We start from the raw sequence: 15,142 nt of genomic DNA, 5'->3' as shown, positions 1-15,142 counted from the left end.
CACCTAGTTGATAATTTTTTCGTGGAAGCCCAATTTATATTTAATCGCCTCAAGAAAAGACCATTCCACTCTATCATATGCTTTGCTCATGTCCAACTTGAGAGACATGTAGCTTTTCTTGCCCTTCTTCTTTTTTCGTAGGAAATGGAGTACTTCGTAGGCCACATTTACATTGTCTGTAATCAGTCGCCCTTTAATGAAGGCTGATTATGTTTCTTAAATCACCACAGGTAGCACTGATTTTATCTTGTTCGCCACAACTTTTGAAACCAATTTATACAAGACATTACAGAGACTTATTGGCCTAAAATCCTTAACTCTCTGGGGATTTTTTATTTTGGGGACAAGTGTAATAAAAGTGTGATTTACATCTTGGAGGAAATCATTGAAATTTAAAGCATGTAATACAACATTTGTAATAGAGATACCAATATGAGGCCAATACTTTTGATAAAAAATAGGAGGCATACCATCAGGACCTGGGGCTGTCGTAGGATACATCTCCTTCAAGGCTTGTGAGACTTTGATTACTGTAGAAGGCTGTATCAATTCATTGTTCATTTCAGTAGTTACTTTACATTTTATGTGCTCCAAAACAGCAGCTTGATTCCTTGAGCCTGTAGAGGTGAACATGTCAGAAAAGTAGTTTATTATTGTGTGGTTACACGCCTCTCCCTCTTGCCAACAACTTTGGTCATCCAAGAGTTTAGTGATTGTATTTTTTCTTCTCCTTTGGGAAGCTTTTGCATGGAAGAATCGTGTGTTCTGGTCACCTTCATCGAGCCAAGCTGCCCTAGACCTTTGTTTCCACATGAGTTCTTCTCTATCCATTCAAGTTTGTACTTCTTCAATCACCTATTGGAGATCATTTGAGTTTATCGCTCTCGGTTCCTGCTTTTGAATGTGGGCGTGTTTTTTTTTTTTTTTTTTTTTTTTTTTTTTTTTTTTTTTTTTTTTTTTTTTTTTTTTTTTTGCGTTGTTGAGTTTCACTTGCACCTTGCCGAATTTGGTAGAATTCCAAGGAGTTTATTGCTACAGTTTCTGATATTTTGAGTGATATTTTCCAAATCCTAATTGCTTGAGTCGGACCATTGATCTAGTATAATATCAGCACACGCCTTTTCGCCAAGCCACATTGATTCGAATCGAAATGGTTTGGGTCGGTTAGGTGTTTGATGAGTGCCATAAAGCTGGACCCAGAGTGGTAGATGGTCAGAGTATGCAATGGATCCATGAGTGACTGTAGCTTCTAGAAAAAACCGACAAGAGATTTGCTGTGAAACAATTGAGTCTTTCAAAAATCTGTGTAGCATCGTGTCTTCCATTGTACCATGTGTAATGGGACCCTTTAAATCCGAGGTCTCTTAGTTTACAATAAAAGAGCATTTGCTGGAAATTTTCTAGTTGGTGTCGAGGTCTGTCTCAGCCTCCCCATTTCTCCTCATTTGATAAAATTTCATTGAAGTCGCCAAAGAAAAGCCATAATTCTAAAGGGTCCCTCTTCAGGCTTTGCAGTAGATTCCAGGTATCCATACGTTTACTGGCATCGGGATGGCCATAGATACTAGTTAAAAACCAGCTTTATTCTAAACTAGAGTGTATAGCAACCAATGAAACATAGACTCCGTCTTTCATTTTCATAAGCACATCGTGACTTTCCTTTTCAACAATCACTCTATTCTTCACAACAGCAATGGCGTCTGCCCCCATTATCGTAGTCAAGCAATGAGCTACAACAATAGTGGTCCTGTTCACCATAACTCCATCTAAAGGCTTTTAAACTATATGCTTCCAGTGCAGTTGTTTCTTCTTCGGCAAAATTATCTTTGGATCTTTCAATATTGCTCTTTCTACAAAAATTCTTTGCTTTTGTCCACCAGACAATTAAATTCCCCTCACCCAACGTTAGTATCGTATCCTTGAGACAATCCTGGTATGAAGCTGTGTGCATTTCTAGCTCTTGTTGCTGAAATGGTCTTTCCTTCTGTTGCAACCCTATTTTCCCGTAAGCAATGTTTTTCACGAATTGTTTTGTTGAAAGAATAGGTTCTTGACTCACTAAACCCATTTCTTGCCTCAGCCAGCTTAGCTTGAATTTTTGGATTTCCACTTCATTTAAGAATATTTGGCCGGACTCCGGGTTGTAGAATCTTTGTATCAAATTGATAACGATACACTTCCCACTTCTACTCTCTCCAACTAGAGCCTTGTCTACAAAAACTAAAATTATCTAATTTTACTTCTTCCAGAGATTTTAGCTAGTTCTTCTCATATACTTTTCTTTTTCGAGGTACAGAGTATTTTGATCCAACTGATCGACCACGCTTTTAATGTATTTGATATTCATTTGCTACAACAGATTGTCCTATAGGAAATTCAAGTTTTGCTAAATATTTTCTACCGGAATATACGATTTTGTCACTTTTTTGTGAATAATTACATCAGGTAATTGATTTGTAACCTTTTGCAAATAAATGATTTTTCAATCTCTTACTCGCATTGATTGCTATGTGGATCAAAGAGAGATAGGGTTATTTCATTTCAATAAATTTTACATAGTTTTTCCTCTTCTAAAGTTGGAAAAGTCATTTTATCAAAATGACAATCTGCAAAACATACAGTAAATAAATGTTCAAGATACCTAATAATAGATGGTGAATCATAACTGACATAAATCCCAAGTCTTCGTTGGGGACCGATTTTAGCATGTTTGGGGGGGGGATAGGGATTTTGACTGTACAACAAAAAATCATAGGTGAGAAATATTAGGTTCATGACCATATGCAAGTTGCAAAGGTGAAATGATAATAGATAGTTGGTCTTATATGAACCAATAAGGTAGCACGTAATATGGTATGACCTCAAATAGATTATGGGAGTTTTATTTTCATAAATAATAGCCTAACAATAAATTGTAGACGTTTAATAAATGACTTTGCTAAACAATTTTTGGATATAGACATGTGCAACCGAATGTTCAATAACAATCTCAATTGAGATACAATAATCATCGAATGCTTGTATTCTAAATTGACTAGCATTGTCAAGACGAATAATCTTGATTGAGTAATCCAAAAATTGCGCTCGTAATTTTATAATTTGAGCAAGTAGTCTAGCAAACGCTACGTTCTTAGTGAAAAGTAGGCAAACATATGACCATATAGTAGAAGAACCAATCAATACCATAAAATAACGAAATAGTTTACATGGTGGGTGTATTAGCCCACATATATCTCCATAAATTATTTTCAAGAAAATTGGGGATTCAATATTGACCTTTTGTAGTCAAAGGTCTAATGACTAGCTTGTCTTGCGAACAAACTATACATGGATAATCACTAGGTAAAATAATCTTCTAATTCTTTAAAGGATATTCTTGTGAGTTTTTATTATTTCACACATTATTATAGCTCTTGGATGTCCAAATTGATCATATCAAAGTATAAACTTTTTTGGTTCAACGAACTTCTGGTTCGTAACAATATTTGATTTAACCATTTTTATAAATGTAAAATACATGTAAGTTGAGAGTGCATGAACTTTTTCTTTTATCTACTTCTGACTAGATACAAAAAAATTATGCAAAGATATTTAACATTATTTTCTTGTATCGTCTCAATGTGATATCCATTGCAGTGGATATCTTTAAAATTAAGAAAATTTATTCTGGATTTGATACATTGTCAATATATAATTTTATATTATTTGGTAAAATAATATTCTTCCAGAATTTTCAACGATATTTGATGTACTTGATATTGTATTAACATTATTTTATGTTAATGTTAAGTCAAAAAAATATTTTTTGTCTTGAAGAATAGGATATGTAATTGCATTATCAATCAAACAATTATCCTGACAATCCATCATGAATATATAAATATAACAAAATAAATTTATTTTAAAAATTTGAATTTAAATTTAAAAGGATAAATATAATTCAATACTACGAAATTAACGATGCATAATAAAGTTTCAAGTTTTATTATTATTATTATTATTATTATTATTATTATTATTATTTTATTTATTTTTTTTGTGAAAAGGAAAAATATATTTCAAACAAAATTTCTAAAATATAGAGAAATACTAAAGATAAGAAAATAAGTTAATCTATGTCTTTTATCACACCACCCCCAATCAATAATCAATATTCTCATTTGGATCAACGAAGAAATCTGAGACTTCCAAATAAGTCACATCAATGGGATTATTGTAATCAGCAAAATTTATCTCCACTTTTTCCTTGATTGAATTTTGGTAAAGATCATCAAGATGTTTTGATGTATGATAGGATACGTGCCCAATAAACTTTCATTTTATCTCTAAAGTAACTTTCTTCGTGCTCCTTTTAGATATGCTACATTCATTTGCTTTGTACCCTTTGAAATTGCTATCTTGTTGCTGATAGCTTTGTTGGTTATTTCTCCAAGATTTATTTCATGTGCACGTTCACGTCCATGTCTATGTTTATGTCTTTGTCTTGATATTGTATTTGCTTCAGACAATACAGTATCATTTACCTTAGGCAATGGTATAGAACTAATTTGACATAATCCATGATTATCATTAGCGGTTCATTATTTTTTCAGCCACGAGCAGGAAAGGTATGAGTATTGAGTACCTTTTAAAACCACGCTCACGATATTGCTGCTGTAGAAGCACATTCAAGGCATGAAATGTGAAAAAAAAAAATTCTCCAACATATCTTCATCAGTAATTTTTTTCTCCACATAATGTCAATTTTGAACATATTCTGAACAACTTAGAATTGAACTCACCAACATTTTTGAAGTCTTGTAAACGAAAGTGTATCCACTCATAGTGAATTTTGGGGAGGACTATAGTCCTCTGATGATCAAATCTGTCGGTTAATTTTTTTCAAAGAGCCTATAGATCTTTCTCAGTGAGATATTCAATTTTCAATCCATCATGAAGATGATGACGAAGGAAAATGAGTGTTTTTACATGATCGTGTAGAGGTTCTTTGTTTTCTTCTTTTATTGTCTCTCACAAACCTTTTAAGACAAAACAGATATGCGCATTGAGTGCTCATTATAGATAATTTTTGTCAGATATATCATGTGCAGCAAACTCAAGTTTTGTAACGTTTGTCATTTAATTAACTACACAACAAAGCGAAAGAAAATACAACTAATTTCGAAAAATATAATTAAACATCACATAACAGTTAATCAAGTAGTCAATATAACATAAGTTATGTATTTTCCTTCAAAGGTAAACACTAATTTAAAATAATACCTTCTTCGAAATATGTACTTCTTCGGGAGCACGTTGCATTTTATTATTGCTTCTTTAAGAACAATATGTCGGTATTCTTCGAAAAATATTAGAAAATATAATTTATACTCCTCGGGAGCAAATAATATTCTTATGAAATATTAAAAAAAATATAATTCATACTTTCTGAAGCAAGTAATATTCTTTGCGAGTATTAATTATTATGGTTTACTACTTCAAGAGCAACAACAATTAAGAAAGAATTCAATAATTGATGTTTTATTTCTAGACATAAAGAAAAACAAAACAAAAAAATGAAATGTCCAATTGCACACTACAATGATAATATTAATTAATCTACGAATATACGTAAATTAACCTGAATTCATTAATATGAATTGAGTGGAATTTATGGGATGCGTGTACAATCAATAATAATTTATGGTATGTAGATGTATATTATAATTCATATATGTGAAGCCAAATCAATATCATTGCTTTTCAAACCATTACCATGTACATATAATGATTACCATTATTGTACATGAATTAATTATACAAATAGAAATTGACATAAGAAGTCGTCTATATAACTTGAAGGATCGACAAATCAAAAGGCATCGGAATTGAGAAAGGAAATAGTAGCAAGAATTGATTGTGGTGGCGAATTGATTTGACAAACAGAATGCATGAGAATCATCATAAATATCTTATTAAAGTAGAGAAGAAAAGGAAAGGGGCGGCAGATTATAAATATATTCACGTTTGTACACATATATTAAAATAGAGAAGAAAAAACTAGTAGCGTTGTAAGTAAAAAAATATACATGACAACAAATTAATTTCAGTACATGCGATAAATGATTATGCTTAAAAATTACTACCTTCTATAATCTTTAAAACATTGAACTTTCATACTGAAAAAATATTATGAAAAGAGAGAAAAAGAGAAGAGAAGATAAAAGTTAGTAGATTTGTTTATATTTTATTAAGAACCAAAACCCTATATTTATAGGAAAAAATTAGGAATACGAAAATAATAATTTCTAAAACTATAGAGGTACAATTGTCATTCACGAATAAACTTACCATTTACAACATGTTTATTATAGGGTGCTACTATTTACATCTACAATTTTTATATATACATTACACTCTATTTACATCCATTTTAAAATATTAGGCCCTGTTGGAGACCCATTATTTTCTCACTATAAATACATTCCTAATACAATTTCAAAAATTTTAAAAAATCACTATATTCAACCAATTACTTTCAACATTTAATTTGATTCTTACTTTTCATTTTCTATATTATCATATTGGTGCTTTAATATTTAGTTATAAAGTTTAGCAAATCTCTTTTCTTGAATTTATTAGATTTTATTAAGAGTATACTGCTCAAGTAATCAAACAAATCCCTCCTCAAATCATATATTAACATACATATATATATATAATCTATCAAACCAATACTTAAAAAAAGTATAAAAAATACTATTCCGATTTTCATATCATGAAAGAATTATAACCCTAATAATGTGTGTTTTTTTTTTAAATTTCCGTTTATGATTAGAATTTTATGATTTTAGATGAAAATGGTATTTTATTATCTTTTGAATTTTAGTTAAACACAAACTCTGAAAGAATATAAAAATATTTAAAAGAATTTATGAAAATAAATATTAGTGGATGAAGTTAGAACAGTATTTTTTATTTAATTTTATTTATGTCTATTTGGGTAAATTTATATAAGATAAAAAAAATATAATATAATTATATTTTTAAAAGTTGATGTGTATATAAAATCAGTGGATGTGAATAGCGGTACCCTTATTATATTGAAATGTAATGTGGATGAATATAGTACTTTTTAAAAATCTTAAAATTTTAACCAAGATATTTAGAATGTGATAGATATATAAAAATAGTGGATGAAAATAGTGGCTCCCATTTTATATTGCTCCTATTTGAATTAAAATTTGAGTCAAAGTCAACATTTAATCTTAATCTCACATTTCATGGAATTTACAACTTTTTTGCTATGAATTTCATCTTTTTTTTTAATCAATATTTACTAAAAATATAATTTTTATCTATATCATTATAGTGATATAAATTTATAAATTACAGCAAACGTATATGCTTACGTACAGAAATATTAGAATTACGTGTTTCGGAGTAGAACTCGTCTAAAGGTCGTTAGCTAGTGCTAGATGGCTGTACGAACAAAATTAACGAAATAAGAAGTGAAAAAAAAAGTTCTCACTTATTGACTAAATTTTTTAAATAAGTGGCAACTTTTTTAACTTTTAACTTTGAAAACATGCTATAAGAATAGAAAACGAGGATTGAAAAATTCAGTATACAATAATCAGGTGTTCAATTTTCATCAAGGTTGGCTGTATGAATTGCAAAGCCTTCAAAGTTTATTCGATTACTAACAATATATTTAGGCTATATTTGGAATTAAATTTAGAGTCCGGTAATCAGAAATTGTTTAGGTATATGGTAAATTTAAGAACTATCAATTACTGTTTGTACTATTTGACAACAAATTTCAAGAAACAATAGAATAATAACTTTCATTTCTACTTTTAGCTTATTAAATAATTAATTCATTTTCAAAGACAAGGATTCAGGCTTTATTAATCATAATATGAACCCGAATTAGTATAGAGCGTCCATATCTTTCCAATAATATTCCAAAATATGATTCCGGAACTTGTCAAGATGATGGCAAAGCTCTTTCACTCGAGCTGCGTTTTAGTCTTTCCAATTTGTAATCTAACTTGCCTCTTATGTATAAATTGTAAAAATTCCTGAAAATGTAATTTATTACATGCAATTATGGTCTGATATTGTGATTATTAATTTTAGCAAAATGATTTGACCGTAAACTGGGTTTCTTGTTTAGAAATGTTTCCTTACTAAAAATTGGAAAATCTATTGTTATATGGATTGCAGCTTAATGTTGATGTTGCAGCGTATGTACATGTCTAGGATGATGGACCTAGGAAGATGTATTACATCAAGTGAATCAATTTTTGACGATTTTAACCCTATTATAATTTAATTATTTCAATGATAATTTACTTTTCATTTTTCAATATGTAATAAATACTACAAAATCATTATCATGTATAAGTTTTGTGTTTTTAATTCTCAAATAATTAACATTCACATTAATTTAGATTCAATGAATCTTGACATGATGAATCATGATCTACACGAATTTAAAGTTATTACAAATGAATTTATTTCTATTCATATATCTATAAATTTTTATGGTGTTTAAATTCATGTATTAGAAATTAATTCTTATGTATCAAATGTAGTATAATAAGGTTGTCATTTGTGATATTTCATCATCACAAAAAATTTGAATTAGAAATTGAGTTTTGAGAGTACAATTTTCTTCTCTTAAATTTCTATCCTAAATTTTATTTTATTTTACTTTTCGTTTTTCAATATTTAATAAATATTATAAAATCATTGTCATATATAAATTTCTTTTTATTGATTCTCAACTAAAGATGTCAATCGGGTTCGTCGATTCGGGTCGCCCGTGGCTTGGGCCAAGAAAAGCTGGAATCGGCTCGGCTTGGGGCTCAGTAGACCCGAGCCTCATTTTGGGGACACGGGCTTTGCTCGAGTCGATCCGAGAGCCCTTGAGCCTTTATTAAAAAAAAAATTGTAAGTGGCAGTAAAATGTTGCCTTGAAAGGTAGCCAGATGTTGCCTTTAAAGGCAGCAACTTAATATAGAGACCAAAAATAAAAAAAAAAATTTGAGAGAAAAATGTGCCTGCCCGGCTCAGGTCGAGTCTAAAATTTTGGGGTGAGCTTTTGCTCGCTCGGGCTCGGGCCGGGGCCCGAAAAATATCTAGACCATTTAATTGAGCGGAGCTCAAGTCTCAAATTTCGGTTTGACTCGTTGACATCTTTATTCTCAACTAATTAACATTCGTAATGAATCTTGACTCGATGAATCTTGATCTACATGAATTTAGAGTTATTATAGATATGAACTTATTTCTATTCATGTATCTAGAAATTTGAATGAGTGTTTAAATTCATGTAATAGCAATTAAATCTTAGGTACCAAATGTAAGATAAAAAAAAGTTGTCAATTTATAATATTTCATCATCGCAAAAAAATTAAATCATAGAAGTTGAGTTGTTGAGAGTATAATTTTCTTCTCTTATATTTCTATCCTAAATTTTATTTTCTTTGTTTCATTGAAACTCATCAAATCCTTCAAACAAATTGGTGTCAGATATTACTTTTATAGTACTTATAACATATTTCATAATAACATGCAATGCAAGTTCAACTCTAACTAATAATATACAACGATGTATATATAATTATTGTCTATTTTCATAATTTTATACGCTCACAACATTAAAGTACTTTTGTTTACAAAATGCTAATTTTGATATGTACAACAATTTTGAAATAAAAGTTTACAGGAGTTTTACTGATTATATCTTCAATAGTACTAATTCTTTTTTTTTTTCAGCACAATTACAATTGATTTTCTTAAAAGTGTAGTAATAATAAACCAAAACGTAATTAGTTTTTTCTTTCCCTTAAGGGAGAATGTACACAAATAAGATAATAAAATAAAAAATTATATACATATTTTTAATGGTATTTTATTCAGAAATACTACAAAAGCCAATATTGGCATTATTTTGGAACTCCACAAAATTTAGCAAATCAAAATCCATTAATTAAAATAAATTTTATCTAATAAACTTGCAAATTAGCCATTATCCATTGAATTGTGTTAATTTCATTTTTTGTTAGGGTGACGCAGATAGCAGATACCCAACCCACTCATGTACACGTAAACAAATTTTAACACGTATGGACATGTTGCTAGTCAAAATATTCCAGATTTGGATGTGGGAAAAGTTTTATAATACGAGACAAATATATTCGGGCTCTGACAATATATTTTGAAAACGATTGTGTGATAACAACGAATCACAAACAACTCAAGGAAAGTAAAATAATCTAAACTCTAGTAAAGCAAATGTATAATCAGGAAGAGAGAAGACAAATAATAGCTTTTAGTGTATTGAATCGCATAGCCTTCAAATAATACAAGGATTGGGTATTTATAGTGTTACATATAAAAGAGCATCCATTGGATTAAAATACATGTGGCTTTATCTCCTTAACCGAAGCATTCAATCTTAGACATTAATTTGAACTCATTAGCCTGTGAAGCATTTAATGGTCTTACAGAGTGGTCACCTTACAACCTAAACTGACAATACTTTGACATTATACTTATTACAAAGGTCCCATCAATTATTCCAAAAGGATCTCATACATAAACTCAGGATCTTCACGTGCGGTTCGTCACTTGCTGTGGTTGAGCTTTGATTTTTTACTTTTGTCGAGCTTCATCACTTTGGTAGATAGATGCACTTGAGCCTCAGATGTAGCTTTGAGGCTTTGTCGTTAGCATGGGACTGCTTTGGTGAGTATGGCTTCGACGTTTCAAATCTACACACTCAATAATCCATGTGGCTTCATCGCAAGGAACTTCAGCAAGTCGAGCGTAAGAAACTGTATCCCAAGAATTCCAACTTCTTATCTACTTGGATTATCCTGTAGATGCCAATCCAAAATTACAATATAAAAATATTATGCTTCTTCTCCAAAAATTGGTTGAATAAAATTATCGAATCACACATGAATAAAATACATTTCAACAAGTACTTTCGAGAAATCAACACTACCAAAATGAATAATGAACGACACATGATAACAAGAAAAATTGTGAAGTGTATTTAACCATTGGATCGTGTCACATGTCACAAAAAAATGTAACACGATAAACACAAAAATGTAATACAAGGTAAAACAATACGAGTTTAAATGACACTAAAGATAATGGTGTTAAAGATCAGTATGGATTTTGCTTGTAATGACACTAAACTTATTGATGGAACGGAGAGATTTTTAAGGTGATTTTGGGGTTATTCTAATGTGTAGACGAATTTTCAACCATTTGGGGTGGATTCTAATTTTGAAAAAGTTAAGAGAGTATTTCTATGAGATGCAAGTAGTAAACAGTAATTTTATTTTTAGAATATAAAAGAAGTAATAGTAATATCTTTTCTTGGTTTTACTCCCAAATCACGTAATCAAGGTTGCATTTTCTTTTTCTTTTTTCCCCCTCAGGTAAAGTTCTTTGTTCCTTGGTTTCTAAATCGGAGTGGACTGTCTCGTTCAATCTAAAAATAGCCATGCTATTTGCATACCTTAATTTACACTTTGGTTACACTCCTGTGTGTTGGCAAATTTGAATATACTGATTTTAAAAATACTTTTTTCAATCAATGGTTAAATTTTTAACACATAGGAAGTGTCAACCAAAGTGTACACATTTGGGTATACAAGTAGTCTTATTCTTAAGGCAACCCCAAAATTGCGTTAAAAATCTCTCCGTTCCATCAATATGTTTAGTGTTATTACAAGCAAAATCCATACTGATCTTTTACACCATTGTCTCTAGTGTCATTTAAACTCGTATTGTTTTACCTTGTGTTACATTTTTGTGCTTATCGTGTTACATTTTTTGTGACATGTACACAATCGAACGGTTAAATTAGCTTCACAATTTTTCTTGTTATCATGTTTCGTACATTATTCATTTTGGTAGTGTTGATATCTCGAAAGTATTTGTTGAAATGTATTTTATTCATGTCTGATTTGATAATTTTATTCAACCAATTTCCGGGGAAGAAGCGTGATATTTTTATATTGTAATTTTAAATTGGCATCTACAGGATAATCCAAGTAGATAAGAAGTTGGATTTCGTGGGACACAGTTTCTTACGCTCGGCTCCCTAAAATAGAGCTGGACATGGTTCGGTTCGGTTCGATTCTAATGAGAACGAAATCGGACTCGAAATTCTTAGATATTTAGTAAGTGGAATCGTCGAATCCAAATTTAATTATGGAATCGTTCGGGTTGGGTTGGGTTCGGTTTAGTTCCATTCGGTTCCTATGTTCCGTACTATAATTTAATTTTTCAATATTTGCAAAGTGATGTTAATTCAACTAATGATAGATTTAATCTTAACTCTTACAAAATAACTTAGTCCAATTTTATGTGTCTTTTACGTCTCTCTTTACTGAGATTTCCATAGATTTGATTATTAAAATCACAGGAAGAGAATGATAGTGAGTTAAGAATAATTAAGAGAGACATTGTCGAGTTTCAATTCGATTTCTCTAGAACGGTAGAAATGACATTACGGTAGAGTAACAGATTTGGATAAAACTTAAGTCAATTTGATTAAGTTGACTTTGAACCAAAAATTAGAAATAGGAAAATTATATTTTTGGGTTTGAACTAAATTAACTAACTAGCAAATTTATTTAGAAAAAATAAAATAATTTAGCTTTTTAAAAATAAATTAATTAAAATTTTTTTGAGAGATTCGATTCTTATTCGGTTCTTGATTTAGAACTAAGAACCGAACCAAATTTTTCAATTCTCGATTCAGATACCCGTTCGAATATTTAACTTAAAAAGGATCGCTCGATTCAGTTCGATTCAAAAAGGTTCGGGTTCGGTTTGACCAGTACGGTACGAGAGTTTTGTCCAGCCTTACCCTAAGTCTTTTACGATGAAGCCACATAGACTATTGGAGTATGTAGATTCGAAGCGTCGAAGCCATACTTACCTATGCATTCCTATGCTAATGATGATGCCTCGAAGATACATCCAAGGCTCAAGTGCATCTGCTTGCCAAAGTGATGAAGCTCAACAAAAGTAAAAATCGGAACTCAACCACTGCTAGTGACAAACCTATATGTGAAGATCTTGAGTTTATATATGAGATTCTTTTGGAATAATTAATGAGACATTTGTAATGAGTGAAATGTCAAAGTCTTGTCAGTTTAGGTTGTAAGGTGGCTATTCTCTTAAAGAGCATTAAATGCCCCATAGGATAGAAAGTTCAAATTAATACCTAAAATTAAATGCTTCAGTTAAGGAGATAGAGTCACGTGTATCTTCATCCAATGGATGTTATTTCATAAAGGTTAAACCCTAACTTTAAGAGTCCCCCACCACCCCTGCCCTGTAGTATCGTGAGGGAGGTAAATCGCAGGTTATGCCTCCAAGAGTACAGGGTGGAAGGCTGCTTGTACACTTGCACTTACCCAAGAGCCAAATCCATATCATTTGAAGGCTAATGCAACTCAATACACTTAAAGCTATTATTTTCTTCTCTCTTGCTGATTATACATTTGCATCTATAGTTTAGATTATTTTACTTTCTTTGGGTTGTTTGTGATTGGTTATTATTACACAATCGTTTTTAAAAATATTTTATCAGAGACCGAACACAGTTGTCCTGTGTTATATAGCTTCTCCCATGTCCCAGTCTAGAATATTGTCGACTAGCAATCTGTCTATACGTGTTGAAATTTGTTTACGTGTGCACGAGTGGGCTGGGTATATGTTCTTTGTGTCACCGTAACAAAAAACGAAGTCAACACAATTCAATAAGATAATGGCTAATTTGCAGGTTTTGTAATGATCCGGGTCTCTGTGCTTAAACCGTTAGTTTACGTACTATCTGCTTTGGGTGGACTTTGCACCCACTTACCTCTCACGACTTTTTGTCGCGTCCCCCAGGATTCAAACTCATAACATTTCCCTTAAGTAAGACTTAAGTTGAATCTTGATATCAATTGGAGCCCACCTAAAGCGGATAATACGTAAGCTAACAGCTTGGGTATAGAGACCCGAGTCGTTACAGGTTTATTAGATAAAATTTATTTTAATTAATGGGGTTTTGATTCGCTGGATTTTGTGGAGTTCCAAAATAATGCCAATATTGGCTTATGTAGCATTTTTGGGAATAAAATACCATTATAAATATGTTAATAATTTTTTATTTTATTATCTTATTTGTGTACATTCTCCCTTAAAGAAAAATACTAACTAAGTTTTGGTTTAGTATTGCTATATTTTTAAGAAAATCAATTGGAACTGTGCTGAAAATATAATCAGTTAAACGTTTGTAAACTTTTATTTCAAAATTGTTGTGCATCTCAAAATTAGAATTTTGTAAACAAAAGTACTTTAATGTCGTGAGCGTATAAAATTACTAAAATGGACAATGATTATTTATACATCCTTTTATATTATTAGTAAGAGTTGAACGTGCATTGCAAGTTATTCTGAAATATTTTATAAGTACTATAAAAGTAATATCTGATACCAATTTGTTAGGAGGATTTGATGAGTTTCAAACGAACAAAGAAAATAAAATTTAGGATAGAACTATAAGAAATGAAAATTATACTCTCAAAACTCAACTTCCATTATTTAATTTTTTTGTGATTATGAAATATTATAAATGGTAACTTTTTTTTTTATATATATATTACATTTGGTACATAAAAATTAGTTGCTAATACATGAATTTAAACACCCCTTAAAATTTCTAGATACATAAATAGAAATAAATTCATCTATAATAACTCTAAATTCATGTAGATCAGATTCATGGAGTCAAGATCCATTGACTCCACTACTTTAATGTGAATATTAATTAATTGAAAATCAATAACAAGAAATTTATATATGACAAGGATTTTGTAGTATTTATTACATATTGAAGAACGAAAAGCAAAGAAAATAAAATTTAAGATAGAAATTTAAGAAAATAAAATGGTACTCTCAAAACTCAATTTCTATAATTTAAATTTTTTGTGATAATAAAATATTACAAATGACAACCTTATTATAATACATTCGGTACATAAGAATTAATTGCTAAACACATGAATTTAAACAGTATAAAAATTTCTAGACATATGAATAGAAATAAATTCATCTATAATAACTTTAAATTCAT

This window comes from Olea europaea, chromosome 21, assembly GCF_002742605.1.
Source record: "Olea europaea var. sylvestris chromosome 21, O_europaea_v1, whole genome shotgun sequence".
Lineage (NCBI taxonomy): Eukaryota > Viridiplantae > Streptophyta > Magnoliopsida > Lamiales > Oleaceae > Olea > Olea europaea.
This window is presented reverse-complemented; position numbering follows the sequence as displayed.